Here is a 17613-nt window from a genome sequence, read left to right on the forward strand (position 1 = left end):
GGCAGTCAGGTAGTCGGCATTGTAAGTCAGCCTGATGATTGTGCAAAGTACCCTTAGTGTTGAAGAGCGACTCCCGATCTTTGAGATTGGCTAAGGGAGTGTATATGTGGGTGAGATCTTTGTTTGGTGTGGGTTGCGCATTTTGATAGATCTTACTGAACATGTCACAGGTGCTTTCCTTGTTATATGTAAAGTGTGGGGTTTCAACGTCTGCTGCAGCGTCTATGCTGAAGTGCTGTTTTGTTTCCTGCTCCGCTGGTGTAGCTGTAGGCTTCTCCATCTGATGCCCTTTATCCTCCTCTGTCTGTTGCAGTCGGTTTATCAGGTAGTCGTAAGGTGCAGACTCTATGAGCCTGTTTATAAGGGAAGCAAGTTTTTCCGGGATGTCCTCCATGAGTGTTAGGCAGTTCTCTCCCGCCATGGTTTATTTCTACTCCCTTCCAGGAGGTCCTCCAGAGCAGGTTGATTTCAAATAACTTATTAGCCCTCAGTCCAGTTAGTGATACGGATTGTAGAGACTCAGTAAGTCAGATTGCTCTGACAGCACTGATCACCCGGCTCTACCCGGGGGGGAGGTGATTGCCTAGAAGTAGTAGGCCGCCGCCCTAGGCCTTTAAGCTCCGATCTGGGTCTCCAGATTCATGAAAACAGCGAGAAAAGAAAAATATAGTGCTACAGTAGCCAATACTGCAGTATTATTATGTAGTATGTTCTTATTCCTGCTGTATGATGATAATAACCGGCGGATTGCCCATCTTCCTTTTTTACCCCTTTCATTAATCCTCTACCCTACTTCCCATCTCCCCTTTAACTACCCTTCCCTTACCCAGTATATAACTTTATTTTACTTATACTGTACATTTTGCCCATCCCTTTTTTGTTTTACATCCCATATATATTTTTTTTCTGAATCTCATATATTTTCTATTTTTTTTCATTGGACTATATAGCTCAACCCTTTCTTCATTTGCACCCCTTATTATTTTTCTTTAATTTTGTTCTAATCCTTTTTTTGTGCGACTATTTAGCCCATCCCTTTTTATTTATTTACATCCCTTTGTTTATTTTCACCCCCACATTTTTTTTATTTGCAGGGATATAGAATATAGTTAGGCTCTAGATAGGTTAGGTAGTTACTTTTGGGGATATTTAATTTAGGGTTTAGTTAGGTGAATTAGTGTAGTTAGGTAAGCTAGGGACTTTAGTGTTAGGTTAGAGTTAGGGAGGAAGGAGAAAGGGATGGATAGGCCTAGTGGATTTGGGAAGGGGGTGGCTAGGGGGAGGGCAGTGGATAGGGGGGATAGAGGGAGGGGGGAAGTAGGGAGTAGTATGGTCAGGACTAGGAGCCGAGGTTTGGGTGGAGGATTTGTCCATCCTCAAACCCTGGCAGAGAAGGGAAGGAGAGAGGGTGGAAGAGGAGTGGAGATGGGAGAAGTGAGGAGTCGGCCTCAACTAGGCACCCAAAGAAAAGGGAGAGTGGGGTAAACTATTGCAACTGGGGGTGGGGCTAGTGGTAGCCTGTCACAGCCTGCAGGGACAGTGGAGGTAGAAAGGGCTGGCCCCCAGTCACAGGAGGGAGAGTCTGTGTCTGCTGGCCCTTCAGGTGTGAAGGGCAGGCTTAGAGAGGAGACTCTTGTTGAGGCCTACTTGGAGAGGGCACCTCAGCTTGAGAACCCTAACCTGAGGGCGAGTCTCAGGAACAAGTTGTGGGAGAAGATTCGAGTGGCAGTCAGCTGATTAGGACACAATCGTTCTATTGCCAGCATCAAACACAGGTATCACGACTGCAGGAGGGAAACAAAGGCGAAGGTGGCAAAGCAGGCGAAATATGCACGTGGGACAGGTGGTGGTCCCAGTAAGAAGATTCACCCAAAGTCATGGGAGGAGATGCTCTCTAATGTCATCTATGGTGAAGCTGTCCTTGGAAGCCAAGTGACAATGGACACATCAGTGCCATATATCATATGTAATAAATGTTTTATTTGTAACAAATATATGTTAACATCAGAAATATGCATAGGCTTTGTGTTTGAAATATCAATGTAATCATACACATGTGTAATACAGAATATAGAATGTTCATATTTTACATATGGTTAGTAATCAATTGTTTTCAAGCATAAGTGGAAAATATACCTAGGTAGGTTGAGGACAAGTAATATTTTACATGGTGCAAAGTCTGATTTGCACATTTACTTAAAGGGATAGTAAACCCAATGTTTTTCTTTCATGATTCAGATAGAGCTGCAATATAAATCAAATTTCGAATTTACTCCTATTATCAATATTTCTTCATTCTCTTGCTATCTTTATTTAAAAAGCAAAAATGTGATGCATAGGAGCCGTCCCATTTTTGGTTGAGAACTTGGGTTATGCTTGCTTATTGGTGGGGTAAATGTAAGCCTCCAATAAGCAAGCGCTATCCATGGTGCTTAACCTAAAATTGGCTGGCTGCTAAGATTTACATTCATGCTTTTAAAATAAAGATAGCAAGAGAATGAAGAAAAATTGGTAATAGGAGTAAATTAGAAAGTTGATTAAAATTACATGCTCTATCTGAATCATGAAAGTTTAATTTCGACTTTACTGCCTCTTTAAGTGCATCTTAACATAGTTGTAGTGGATACATTCCTTATGATTTCTGGAGAGGCTATCTGCCTCACAAGGATTCTCACCACCAGGGAACAAGTTTGACTTTTTTACTTTTTTCACTTTATCATTGGAAGTATTTTTACTGACTTTACACTATTATTATTATTTTTCACCACCTTTTCAGTGATTCACTTGTTACTCACTCAATTTATTTTTTTGCATATTTTCTCCTTTTTTCACTTATTTTCAAATTTTATATTTTTTTATTTTTAATTTTTACTATCTGTAACCCCAGCATGTGCATTGTTACTGCAACTTAATTTCAGTTTTTGGATAAAATTTCCCACACAGGGCTTTCTTTTAAATCACTATTTGAGTTTGAATTTGGAACACTGCCTTTCAAGGTGAAGCATTGTCTTATATTTAGACTATTGATTGTATTGCGCACACAATGACATTTATATATCATCCCTGAGAAGTCCAATATTGCTTAGGAAGATCTATAGCAATAGATGATATCATGATTGCTATCTGGTAATACTTCCCATTAGACTGTGGATTTTTAGAGTTAGGATTTATCAGCCAGTTTACCTACATGTTTGCTTTTATAACTATTGTTTTTAATCTTCATTTTTATCTGGTCAACAAGACATTGCTTTTTAGTTTCATGTATACTGTAGATCGTGGATCCATGATTTTAGTTAATGTAATAAATTGTATTTGATTTTTATCTGACCTTATTCATTCCCTGCATTTAATCCCAAGGACCTCACCAGTCACAACCTACCTAGGATTTATCCAGGCACACTTATATGCAGCACTCATTTGTGATAACACTTATGGTTAAACTCTCAAGTAACCTTAGCCTTCATTGAGGTGCTCTGAACACGCACCCTTATCAAGTCTATTTACTCTTGGCTAGCTAGGTAGCCTTTGTTCAGAGCTACAGGTGCTAATTTCTCTAGGCGCTTAGTCTCTATCTGATATTCTAAATGCCGTCACCACATCACAATCACCACCCGCCACCACAATCACCACCACCACCCACCAATGTCTGTCCTCAATTGAATATTGAACAACTCTCACAGTCCCCAAGACTGAGTGATGGCAACCCCACAGAGAGGCAGGAATATGTGCTGGAAACACCTATTGAGCCCCAAGTCCCCCCATAGATTAAAATATTCCTGCACAGTCCCAGCATGATGCTCTACTGCGGATCAATCACCGGGAGCTCAGGCTGACCAGGCTCCAGCATCAGCATGACTTCCGGACGCTACAGAGCCAGATGGACATTCATAATGCCTCAATTGTCTGCCTGGTAGAGGCAGTGGAGAGGCTTGCAGATAAGCCACAAACTCCCTCCTCCCTTGCATCCTCTGCCATCTCCCTGCAGGACCCTGGATCACAGGTTCTAGCCTCCCAGTCAGCTGGTGTGCATTGCGCAAGACTCCACACTTCCACCCCAAGTACCTCTCCTCCAAAACCTAAATTCTGCCGCAAGCATTAAGATATATATATATATTTTTTTTTAATTCAGATATATAATATCTAACGGCTAGATTTAGAGTTTGGCGGCCAAAGGGGTGGCGTTAGCTACGCCGTGCTTTTTTTCTCCTGCACCTTTTAAATACCACTGGTATTTAGAGTTCACAGAATGGCTGGGTTTTCAGTGCGTTAGGCTCCAAAAAGGGAGCGTAGAGCATAATTTAACGCCACTGCAACTCTAGATACCAGCGGTGCTTACGGACGCGGCCAGCTTCAAAAACTTGCTTGTGCACGATATCCCCATAGAAAACAATGGGGCAGTTTGAGCTGGAAAAAAACCTAACACCTGCAAAAAAGCAGCGTTCAGCTCTTAACGCAGCCCCATTGTTTTCTATGGGGAAACACTTCCTACGTCTGCACCTAACACCCTAACATGAACCCCGAGTCTAAACACCCCTAACCTTATACTTATTAACCCCTAATCTGCCGCCCCCCGCTATCGCTGACCACCTGCATATTATTTTTAACCCCTAATCTGCCGCTCCGTATACCGCCGCTACCTACATTATCCCTATGTACCCCTAATCTGCTGCCCCTAACACCGCCGACCCCTATATTATATTTATTAACCCCTAATCTGCCCCCCCACAACGTCGCCGCCAGCTACCTACAATAATTAACCCCTAATCTGCCGATCGGAGCTCACCGCTACTATAATAAATGTATTAACCCCTAAAGCTAAGTCTAACCCTAACATTAACACCCCCCTAAGTTAAATATAATTTTTATCTAACAAAATAAATTAACTCTTATTAAATAATTTTTTCCTATTTAAATCTAAATACTTACCTGAAAAATAAACCCTAATATAGCTACAATATAAATTATAATTATATTGTAGCTATTTTAGGATTAATATTTATTTTACAGGCAACTTTGTATTTATTTTACCAGGTACAATAGCTATTAAATAGTTAAGAACTATTTAATAGCTACCTAGTTAAAATAATTACAAAATTACCTGTAAAATAAATCCTAACCTAAGTTACAATTAAACCTAACACTACACTATCAATAAATAAATTAAATAAACTACCTACAATTATCTACAATTAAACCTAACACTACACTATCAATAAATTAATTAAATAAAATACCTACAATTATCTACAATTAAACCTAACACTACACTATCAATAATAAATTAAATACAATTCCTACAAATAAATACAATTAAATAAACTAACTAAAGTACAAAAAATAAAAAAGAACTAAGTTACAAAAAATAAAAAAAATATTTACAAAACATTAGAAAAAAATTACAACAATTTTAAACTAATTACACCTACTCTAAGCCCCCTAATAAAATAACAAAGACCCCCAAAATAAAAAAATGCCCTACCCTATTCTAAATTACAAAAGTTCAAAGCTCTTTTACCTTACCAGCCCTTAAAAGGACCTTTTGTGGGGCATGCCCCACAGAATTCAGCTCTTTTGCCTGTAAAAAAAAACTACAATACCCCCCCCAACATTACAACCCACCACCCACATACCCCTAATCTAACCCAAACCCCCCTTAAATAAACCTAACACTAAGCCCCTGAAGATCTTCCTACCTTGTCTTCACCATGCCAGGTATCACTGATCGTTCCAGGCTCTGAAATCTTCATCCAAGCCCAAGCGGGGGCTAGACATCCATCATCCGGCGGCTGAAGAGGTCCAGAAGAGGCTCCAAAGTCTTCATCCTATCCGGGAAGAAGAGGCGATCCAGACCGGCAACCATCTTGATCCAAGCGGCATCTTCTATATTCATTCGATGACGACCGTCTCCATCTTGAAGACCTCCACCGCGGACCCATATTCTTCTTCCGACGACTTCCCGACGAATGACGGTTCCTTTAAGGGACGTCATCCAAGATGACGTCCCTTGAATTCCGATTGGCTGATAGGATTCCATCAGCCAATCGGAATTAAGGTAGGAAAATTCTGATTGGCTGATGGAATCAGCCAATCAGAATCAAGTTCAATCCGATTGGCTGATTCAATCAGCCAATCAGATTGAGCTCGCATTCTATTGGCTGTTCCGATCAGCCAATAGAAGATTTATTTACAAAAAATAAAAAAATATTTTACAAACATTAGAAAAAAATTACAACAATTTTAAACTAATTACACCTACTCTAAGCCCCCTAATAAAATAACAAAGACCCCCAAAATAAAAAAATGCCCTACCCTATTCTAAATTACAAAAGTTCAAAGCTCTTTTACCTTACCAGCCCTTAAAGGACCTTTTGTGGGCATGCCCCAAAGAATTCAGCTCTTTTGCCTGTAAAAAAAAACATACAATACCCCCCCAACATTACAACCCACCACCCACATACCCCTAATCTAACCCAAACCCCCCCTTAAATAAACCTAAGACTAAGCCCCTGAAGATCTTCCTACCTTGTCTTCACCATGCCAGGTATCACTGATCATTCCAGGCTTTGAAATCTTCATCCAAGCCCAAGCGGGGGCTAGATATCCATCATCCGGCGGCTGAAGAGGTCCAGAAGAGGCTCCAAAGTCTTCATCCTATCCGGGAAGAAGAGGCGATCCGGACCGGCAACCATCTTGATCCAAGCGGCATCTTCTATCTTCATTCAATGACGACCGGCTCCATCTTGAAGACCTCCACCGCGGACCCATCTTCTTCTTCCGACGACTTCCCGATGAATGACGGTTCCTTTAAGGGACGTCATCCAAGATGACGTCCCTTGAATTCCGATTGGCTGATAGGATTCTACCAGCCAATCGGAATTAAGGTAGGAAAATTCTGATTGGCTGATGGAATCAGCCAATCAGAATCAAGTTTAATCCGATTGGCTGATTCAATCAGCCAATCAGATTGAGCTCGCATTCTATTGGCTGTTCCGATCAGCCAATAGAAGATTTATTTACAAAAAATAAAAAAATATTTACAAACATTAGAAAAAAATTACAACAATTTTAAACTAATTACACCTACTCTAAGCCCCCTAATAAAATAACAAAGACCCCCAAAATAAAAAAATGCCCTACCCTATTCTAAATTACAAAAGTTCAAAGCTCTTTTACCTTACCAGCCCTTAAAAGGACCTTTTGTGGGGCATGCCCCAAAGAATTCAGCTCTTTTGCCTGTAAAAAAAAACATACAATACCCCCCCAACATTACAACCCACCACCCACATACCCCCTAATCTAACCCAAACCCCCCTTAAATAAACCTAACACTAAGCCCCTGAAGATCTTCCTACCTTGTCTTCACCCATGCCAGGTATCACTGATCGTTCCAGGCTCTGAAATCTTCATCCAAGCCCAAGCGGGGGCTAGACATCCATCATCCGGCGGCTATGAAGAGGTCCAGAAGAGGCTCCAAAGTCTTCATCCTATCCGGGAAGAAGGAGGCGATCCAGACCGGCAACCATCTTGATCCAAGCGGCATCTTCTATATTCATTCGATGACGACCGTCTCCATCTTGAAGACCTCCCCCGCGGACCCATATTCTTCTTCCGACGACTTCCCGACGAATGACGGTTCCTTTAAGGGACGTCATCCAAGATGACGTCCCTTGAATTCCGATTGGCTGATAGGATTCCATCAGCCATCGGAATTAAGGTAGGAAAATTCTGATTGGCTGATGGGAATCAGCCAATCAGAATCAAGTTTAATCCGATTGGCTGATTCAATCAGCCAATCAGATTGAGCTCGCATTCTATTGGCTGTTCCGATCAGCCAATAGAAGATTTATTTACAAAAAATAAAAAAATATTTACAAACATTAGAAAAAAATTACAACAATTTTAAACTAATTACACCTACTCTAAGCCCCCTAATAAAATAACAAAGACCCCCAAAATAAAAAAAATGCCCTACCCTATTCTAAATTACAAAAGTTCAAAGCTCTTTTACCTTACCAGCCCTTAAAAGGACCTTTTGTGGGGCAATGCCCCAAAGAATTCAGCTCTTTTGCCTGTAAAAAAAAACATACAATACCCCCCCAACATTACAACCCACCACCCACATACCCCTAATCTAACCCAAACCCCCCTTAAATAAACCTAAGACTAAGCCCCTGAAGATCTTCCTACCTTGTCTTCACCATGCCAGGTATCACTGATCATTCCAGGCTTTGAAATCTTCATCCAAGCCCCAAGCGGGGGCTAGATATCCATCATCCGGCGGCTGAAGAGGTCCAGAAGAGGCTCCAAAGTCTTCATCCTATCCGGGAAGAAGAGGCGATCCGGACCGGCAACCATCTTGATCCAAGCGGCATCTTCTATCTTCATTCAATGACGACCGGCTCCATCTTGAAGACCTCCACCGCGGACCCATCTTCTTCTTCCGACGACTTCCCGATGAATGACGGTTCCTTTAAGGGACGTCATCCAAGATGACGTCCCTTGAATTCCGATTGGCTGATAGGATTCTACCAGCCAATCGGAATTAAGGTAGGAAAATTCTGATTGGCTGATGGAATCAGCCAATCAGAATCAAGTTTAATCCGATTGGCTGATTCAATCAGCCAATCAGATTGAGCTCGCATTCTATTGGCTGTTCCGATCAGCCAATAGAAGATTTATTTACAAAAAATAAAAAAATATTTACAAACATTAGAAAAAAATTACAACAATTTTAAACTAATTACACCTACTCTAAGCCCCCTAATAAAATAACAAAGACCCCCAAAATAAAAAAATGCCCTACCCTATTCTAAATTACAAAAGTTCAAAGCTCTTTTACCTTACCAGCCCTTAAAAGGACCTTTTGTGGGGCATGCCCCAAAGAATTCAGCTCTTTTGCCTGTAAAAAAAAACATACAATACCCCCCCAACATTACAACCCACCACCCACATACCCCTAATCTAACCCAAACCCCCCCTTAAATAAACCTAACACTAAGCCCCTGAAGATCTTCCTACCTTGTCTTCACCATGCCAGGTATCAATGATCGTTCCAGGCTCTGAAATCTTCATCCAAGCCCAAGCGGGGGCTAGACATCCATCATCCGGCGGCTGAAGAGGTCCAGAAGAGGCTCCAAAGTCTTCATCCTATCCGGGAAGAAGAGGCAACCCGGACCGGCAACCATCTTGATCCAAGCGGCATCTTCTATCTTCATTCGATGACGACCGGCTCCATCTTGAAGACCTCCACCGCGGACCCATCTTCTTCTTCCGACGACTTCCCGACGAATGACGGTTCCTTTAAGGGACGTCATCCAAGATGACGTCCCTCGAATTCCGATTGGCTGATAGGATTCTATCAGCCAATCGGAATTAAGGTAGGAAAATTCTGATTGGCTGATGGAATCAGCCAATCAGAATCAAGTTCAATCCGATTGGCTGATTTAATCAGCCAATCAGATTGAGCTCGCATTCTATTGGCTGTTCCGATCAGCCAATAGAATGCCATGCTCAATCTGATTGGCTGATCGGATCAGCCAATCGGATTGAACTTGATTCTGATTGGCTGATTCCATCAGCCAATCAGAATTTTCCTACCCTAATTCTGATTGGCTGATAGAATCCTATCAGCCAATCGGAATTCGAGGGACGTCATCTTGGATGACGTCCCTTAAAGGAACCGTCATTCGTCGGGAAGTCGTCGGAAGAAGAAGATGGGTCCGCGGTGGAGGTCTTCAAGATGGAGCCGATCGTCATCAGATGAAGATAGAAGATGCCACTTGGATCAAGATGGTTGCCGGTCTGGATCGCCTCTTCTTCCCGGATAGGATGAAGACTTTGGAGCCTCTTCTGGACCTCTTCAGCCGCCGGATGATGGATGTCTAGCCCCCCGCTTGGGCTTGGATGAAGATTTCGGAGCCTGGAACGATCGGTGATACCTGGCATGGTGAAGACAAGGTAGGAAGATCTTCAGGGGCTTAGTGTTAGGTTTATTTAAGGGGGGTTTGGGTTAGATTAGGGGTATGTGGGTGGTGGGTTGTAATGTTGTGGGGGGGGGAGTGTATGGTTTTTTTTACAGGCACAAAAGGTCTTTTAAGGGCTGGTAAGGTAAAAGAGCTTTGAACTTTTGTAATTTAGAATAGGGGGAGGGCATTTTTTTATTTTGGGGGTCTTTGTTATTTTATTAGGGGGCTTAGAGTAGGTGTAATTAGTTTAAAATTGTTGTAATTTTTTTCTAATGTTTGTAAATATTTTTTTATTTTTTGTAACTTAGTTCTTTTTTATTTTTTGTACTTTAGTTAGTTTATTTAATTGTATTTATTTGTAGGAATTGTATTTAATTTATTTATTGATAGTGTAGTGTTAGGTTTAATTGTAGATAATTGTAGGTAGTTTAATTAATTTATTGATAGTGTTGTGTTAGGTTTAATTATAACTTAGGTTAGGATTTATTTTACAGGTAATTTTGTAATTATTTTAACTAGGTAACTATTAAATAGTTCTTAACTATTTAATAGCTATTGTACCTGGTTAAAATAATTACAAAGTTACCTGTAAAATAAATATTAATTCAAAAATAGCTACAATATAATTATAATTTATATTGTAGCTATATTAGGATTTATTTTACAGGTAAGTATTTAGCTTTAAATAGGAATAATTTATTTAATAAGAGTTAATTTATTTCGTTAGAATAAAATTATATTTAACTTAGGGGGGTGTTAGGGTTAGAATTAGCTTTAGGGGTTAAAACATTTATTAGAGTAGCGGTGAGCTCCAATCGGCAGATTAGGGGTTAATACTTGAAGTTAGGTGTCGGCGATGTTAGGGAGGGCAGATTAGGGGTTACTACTATTTATTATTAGGGTTATTGAGGCGGGGGAGTGAGGCGGATTAGGGGTTAATAACTTTATTATAGTAGCGGTGCGGTCCGCTCGGCAGATTAGGGGTTAATAAGTGTAGGCAAGTGGAGGCGACGGTGAGGGGGCAGATTAGGGGTTAATAAATATAATATAGGGGTCGGCGGTGTTAGGGGCAGCAGATTAGGGGTTCATAGGTATAACGTAGGTGGCAGCGGCATGCGGTCGGCAGATTAGGGGTTAAAAAAATTTAATAGAGTGGCGGCGATGTGGGGAGACCTCGGTTTAGGGGTACATAGGTAGTTTATGGGTGTTAGTGTACCTTAGAGCACAGTAGTTAAGAGCTTTATAAACCGGCGTTAGCCCAGAAAGCTCTTAACTACTGTTTTTTTTCTGCGGCTGGAGTTTTGTTGTTCGATTTCTAACGCTCACTTCAGCCACGACTCTAAATACCGGCGTTAGAAAGATCCCATTGAAAAGATAGGATACGCAATTGACGTAAGGGGATCTGCGGTATGGAAACGTTGCGGCTGAAAAGTGAGCGTTAGACCCTTTAATGACTGGCTCCAAATACCAGAGGGCGGTAAAAACCAGCGTTAGGAGCCTCTAACGCTGGTTTTGACGGCTACCGCCCAACTCTAAATCTAGGCCTAAGTTTTTGTATGAAGCACTTTTTTAAGTGTGATTTCAATCTCATAAATATGCATTTATTTTTCTAATCCAAATTAGAAAATATATTTCCAAATTGTTTTAATAGCTGTTTATTTGTAAAACATTAACAGCTTTATTCATTTTTATTTCAGATTATGTCAATTAATGTGCAGGTGTCCATTGTTAATAAATGTTTGTGTACTTCTATCGAGATTATTATGCCATTTAAGAATACTTGAGGATACGTGTCTGAAATCAATACAGTATATGCTATCTAACATCAGTCAACGTGGCATGTGTAAATGTTATGATTTATATTCCACAAGCATATGTTGTTTTCTCCTTCAGATGAAGCTAATAAGGGTTATCCAGTTGTAGAAGAGTTGAAATATAAATACTCCTTCCTGTTGATATGGCCCAATACCTTGCATTCATGCTTATAGTCATGTGTGGAATGTAATATCTGAAACATATACCTATCATGACTAATGCACTCCTTTTTGTCAAGAATATTATTAAATATTTAGACTGATTAGAGAAATGCATCTCTATGATATTTAAGCACTGATGTATGCACAACATATATGTGATTGCCATGATATAAGAAGTGCAGGGACCAGCATGGGCCTGGAGCGTGCTAAGTTTTAAGGCTGAAGGAATGTGAGATAGGAGAAGAGGGTGGGCATAGTGGGGCAATAAAATTGCAGCACTAGGGGATGGGTCCCCTCCTCCCCTCTCCTTACCTTTGTAAGCTGAACACCAGGCATTGCTGCTTCCTCTCTCTTCATCTTGATCCAGAGGCTGAGAAGTTTGTGAATTTTGGAAGAGGCTGAGAAGTTTTTCTGCAGGATGCAGCGGCCCAGGGGAGCAGTTCTTCCACCAAATCAGTACCAGGACGAAGGGAAGGAAGCCAATCCTAGGAAGACATCAAAACAGATAAGTTTGCATGATAGGGAGCTGATAAATAGGGATCACATTTCAGATTCACAAATGTTACTAGCCTCTGACCCAATACAGCCTCAGGGCCCCCAATTAGCTCCACACATACAGGCCCCTGAATCAAATGGTGGGGTGGGGAGGGAAGTATCACAGCCTTTAGTAAATAGTGATCAAGTAGCTTCATTATTTGCAGCAATGCCCCCTGCTGCTGCAGTCGCCGTTTCTAATTTTTTGGCCTCCATTGCAACTGCAATAGCTGCCTCAGCACCCAGGCTGGAATCCATAGTAAGTGCAGATGACCCTCAGGGTAGGTCCCCCGCCCCCCTGATGCCCCACAGCCCTTCCTCCATACCGCAGGCATCTCCTTTACAACCCACCCCAGTCCTGGCCACTATGGCTTCTGCATCACCTTTCCAGGGCACAGGCCCTTACCTCGGTGGCCCTCCCTGCCCTCCGTTAAGACCTACACACATCCAGCTCCAAGGGGAGCGCACTTTACCCTCAACGCGCCTTTCACAAACCGGATGGCCCATCCTTCCGGTTCAGGAGTCATCCGTGGTTAACAGGGCCCCCATTCAGGCCTTGCGGCCTACTTCCGGTACCGGATGCCCGCGTGACGTCACCGGAAGTGGACGCTTCGGGGCCTACTTCCGGTTTACACAGCAGCGGGCGGCAGCAGGAATGGACGATCCCTCAGGAGCTCCATGAAGGTGAGCACCAAGAGGTGACGTTGGGTGGGGGAAGCCAGGGTGGGGACAGCAGGGAGCCTCTTAGCAGCGGTAACAATCGCGCATTGCAGCAGGCACCGGGGTCACATCCGGGGGTTAATCCAAACACAGAAATGAATGAAGGGGTTAACGGGGCCCATAGGCAAACACAGAGCAGGTCGCCAGTTGTTACCATACCCTTAAAGCCTCAGAGGCAAATCAGAGGCAGAGGGCACGCAAGAAATTCAAAGCTAGGTACTACACAAAAGAGGAACACACTTATTAAGGGACGACAGTCCAAAAAATCACTACAGTTTATTAGTGGCAATTTGCCCAGGCATAATCCATCTCATAACAGGATGGATTCACACATATATGTGGTGAATGAGGAATGTATTGTTGGTAATACTGCTGGTCCCCCTGCAGCACCCCCCAATCCAGTGTCACATATGTTGAATGTTCCCCCTCCCGTGATGAATGTTCCCCCTCCCATTGATCAGATAGCCTGCACTAGTTTGAATGAAAGGGCGGTTGAACAGGGAGCCTGCACCAGTGTGAATGAGGGTGTTGTGAATGGCCATGCACGAGGGCTTACCACAGCCCACTCTGGAATGAATGCATCTGCCCAAGGGTCACATTGTTCCCCAGTTGTAGGATCTCTGAGCAGGGGAGGGATTGCAGGGGAAAGGGCGGCCAGGTTAGTTGAGGACAGGGAGACGGGAGGCCAGGTTAATCACAACCGGTATTCCTTGCATGACCCTTTCCCCTCTCTAGTTTCTAACCCTGTCTCCCTCAACCTCAATGTACAAAGTGCTCGCCAGTTATTAAATCTTTTGCAGGGAGCCTTAGGATCAGCTGAAGTAGCAGCAACATCGACTTCTGCGGTACCCCAGATGAATTGTGTGGACATGAACACTTCCAGAACTCGGGCAGTGCCATCCAAGGCCACAACTTCGGCGACACAGGAACCAGCGGCAGATCCGGGTTGGCCCATGCAAGAGCACAGGTCGGCGGAGCACGGTGAGTTCACTTCATTTACGCATGACCGCCATGACTCTTCTGACTCCTCTCATTCAGATAGTGACACATCTTTAGGGCTTCAGAGTAAGGGTCAACAGAGGATGTTCAGGATGATTAAGAAAATCCTAAAGGGCGATATGTCAGGGGCTGGAAAACAAACCAGTGTAGCACCAGCGCAGCCCCTTCAAAGGGAAATAGGCCCCTCTTTAACCCATAATTTAATACACACACATGCTGCCACATCAGAGAGAAGGGCGGCAGTATAAGGTGACTCTCATGTATTCCCTACACGCACATTTACGATCAAAGGTCATAAAACGGATTCAACAAGGTAAATATGTTAACATATTTGACTTGTCCGTGGACACATATAGACAAAAGGAAAGAAGTTCGGACGGGACAGGGCCTAAAAGATTCAAGCGCCCTGACACGTTTGATGAGTGGCTTTTATGTTTTAGGGTTTTCTCGTCATGTTATTTAGAGAAATACCCCTCACAAAGCTTAGCTATCCTGAAATACACAGATACCATACACTGGATCCAGAAATATTATGCTGAGGGGACTTGGAGGGACTATGACTCAGAGTTTAGACGTAAGATGGCAGGTAACCCCACGCTAACATTCAATGCCACTGATTCACAATTATGGCAGTGAATGGGCCACAATAGTGCTTACACTCCTCAAATCACTAGCACCCATAATCAGCCATTTCGAGGGAGCAGGAATAGGAAGAGAGGGGGAGCATGTTGGTCATATCAGGAAAGAAAACGCGAAAGGGGTAACTTGTAAATTTAGACACGCCTGTAGGTTCTGCGCAGGCACACATCCAGGATGCCCCAAAAGTAAGGAAAACCCCACAGGCAGAAGAACTCATGCAGCAAACCCTATGCCGAAAAGTGGAGTCTCCGGAGAAGGCTCGCGAGCTTGAGCCATGGTTGTGGGCATACCCAGATCAGAAGGCTGCAAGGTTACTATGGGAGGAGTTTAGCAAGGGGTTTATTATCCCAACACACGCACAAATCAAGGGTTCACGGGTACACAGGAACCTGATTTCTGCTTATCAACACCCCCAGGCAGTCATAGGCAAAATTAACAAGGAATTGTCTCTTGGACGGATGGTAGGCCCCTTTTCTGACCCACCACTCAAAAACCTAGTAGTATCCCCACTGGGGGTAGTGCCCAAAAAAGAGGAGGGCAAGTTTTGCCTCATTAAGCACCTTTCTCACCCTAAGGGTAGCTCAGTCAATGATGCCATAGACCCTCAACTCACGTCAGTGCGATATCAGTCCTTTGATAGTGCATTAGACGTAGTGAGACAGGCGGGAAGGGGGGCTTTATTGGCGAAACTTGACATAGAATCTGCATTCCGCTTGTTGCCCCTCCACCCATCCGTATTTTCACTTATGGGTGGTAAGTTCCAGGGCATGTATTATGTAGATCTCTGCCTGCCTATGGGTTGCGCGCTTTCTTGCGCGCTATTCGAAGCTTTCAGTACTTTCCTTCATTGGGTAGTGGCACGCAGCACTGGCAGTGATTCCTTGGCCCATTATCTGGATGACTTCCTCCTAGTCGGTAGGCACGACACAGATGAATGTCGGGCTTTAATGAGCAAGACGCGGAGACTTATGGCTCAATTTGGCGTCCCCCTAGCAGAGGACAAAACCAAAGGCCCAACCACTCATTTAACTTTCCTGGGAATAGAGATAGATACCAGAGAGATGCTTTGTAGGCTTCCAGCTGAGAAGATGCATGCTATGCTGGAAGCAGTTTGAGCGGCTACTTCAGCACGGGTAATTACCCTAAATAATCTATCTAAGCTTACAATAAGACCATAGCGGTAAGATAGGACTCTCCTACCTCTGGCCATTGGGTTTGAGCGGCTTGGGGCAGAAGGACCTTACAACAGGTCATTTGCACCCTGGCTGTGGGAGGTCACGGCCCCGTTGAGTTGGAGAAGGTCGCTAGAGGGAGTGATGGTAAAGTTGGCGAGGGGAGGCGGTAGACCTCAAGTGCGCAGGAGGTAACCCCTCTCCCTCTCCCCACCCCATGGGGGGTTGTGGGTCACATGATCTCAGGAACCTCTCAGTTACATCTCCGGTGGGCAGAGCCACGTAAACTGTTGACCCCGTTGGGGGTGAGGGGGGGCGTTGATCTCCTGTGGTACTGGGTTAGTTTGATCTCTGTTGCTGCCATCATAGTCATCTGTTGGTTCATATTTAGAGCAAGTTTAAGAATTAATAAAAAATACATTTTGACCTGTGACGGTCAAAACATTTCCCAACAAGAAGTTGTCCGTGTCTTATTTCAGTAATTAAGCAGTGGTTGTGTGTATATGTGTGTATATATATAACTATAGTGTTAAGTTCCTCTTTTGCTGGAAACAGACCTATAGGCCTTTAATCCCTTAACATCATCATATACACAGACACAGACTCTCCCTGGGACCAATGCACAATGCACTTTAAAATTGTTTCAATAACTCCATGTTAAAGACAATACTTCATATCTCTTGAAGTATGTAATATTTAGCACTTATGTATTTTGGTTAATATTCTAAATATTGCAAATGTATTCTCTGCTTTAGCAGACATGATATTACATATTTCTTATAAATATTAGTACTATACCACATTATAATTTAATGTGTCATCATGTTTGTATTGAATAAATATGTTAAATGATTTTCACATAGAAAATTACATATGAATGAGGGTAAATCTGTAATAATAAAACGCATCTTCATTATAAACAAATTATTTGCTTTGACTTATTTTTCTATATCATTTTCTATCAAATAACCATGGCATGCAAGTGTGCAATCTCAGGTGATTGTATGTATTGATAATGTATGTTTATTTTAAGGATTATATTAAGGATTATATTATATATATTTGTCTCTTTGAAATGAGCATTTGACATATTTCTTATTTCAAAATTAAACTCATGAATCAGAGTATGCAGTATTTATATACTTAAATATGTACTCATATAATCTATTTTACTTCATTATCATCTGCAATTTTGTAAAGCAGGAATGTTATCTTAGGAATCTACCCATTTTGATTCTGCAAATGGGGTGCGCTTGATGATTGTTGTCTAAATGTAGCCAAGAATTAGCAAGTGCAACACAGGTACTGAACATTAAATGGAATGCCTCCAAAACTTAAATACATAATAAAAATAAGAAAGATAACAAAATTAAATTGATTTTGAGTACATATATAAGTTGATTGGAATTGAATGCTTTATCTGATTCCTGAATGTTTAATTGTGAATACACTGTCCCTTTAATTTAAAGTGACATAACACAAATATTTGATTCCATTATTTTGCTAAAACATGTATTTACAAACAAATCTAATATAATTATATGGTTTATATAGGTCAACGATGGATATTCCATTATCATACATATATACATGTAGGCAAAGATTATT

This window comes from Bombina bombina, chromosome 1 (genome assembly GCF_027579735.1).
Source record: "Bombina bombina isolate aBomBom1 chromosome 1, aBomBom1.pri, whole genome shotgun sequence".
Lineage (NCBI taxonomy): Eukaryota > Metazoa > Chordata > Amphibia > Anura > Bombinatoridae > Bombina > Bombina bombina.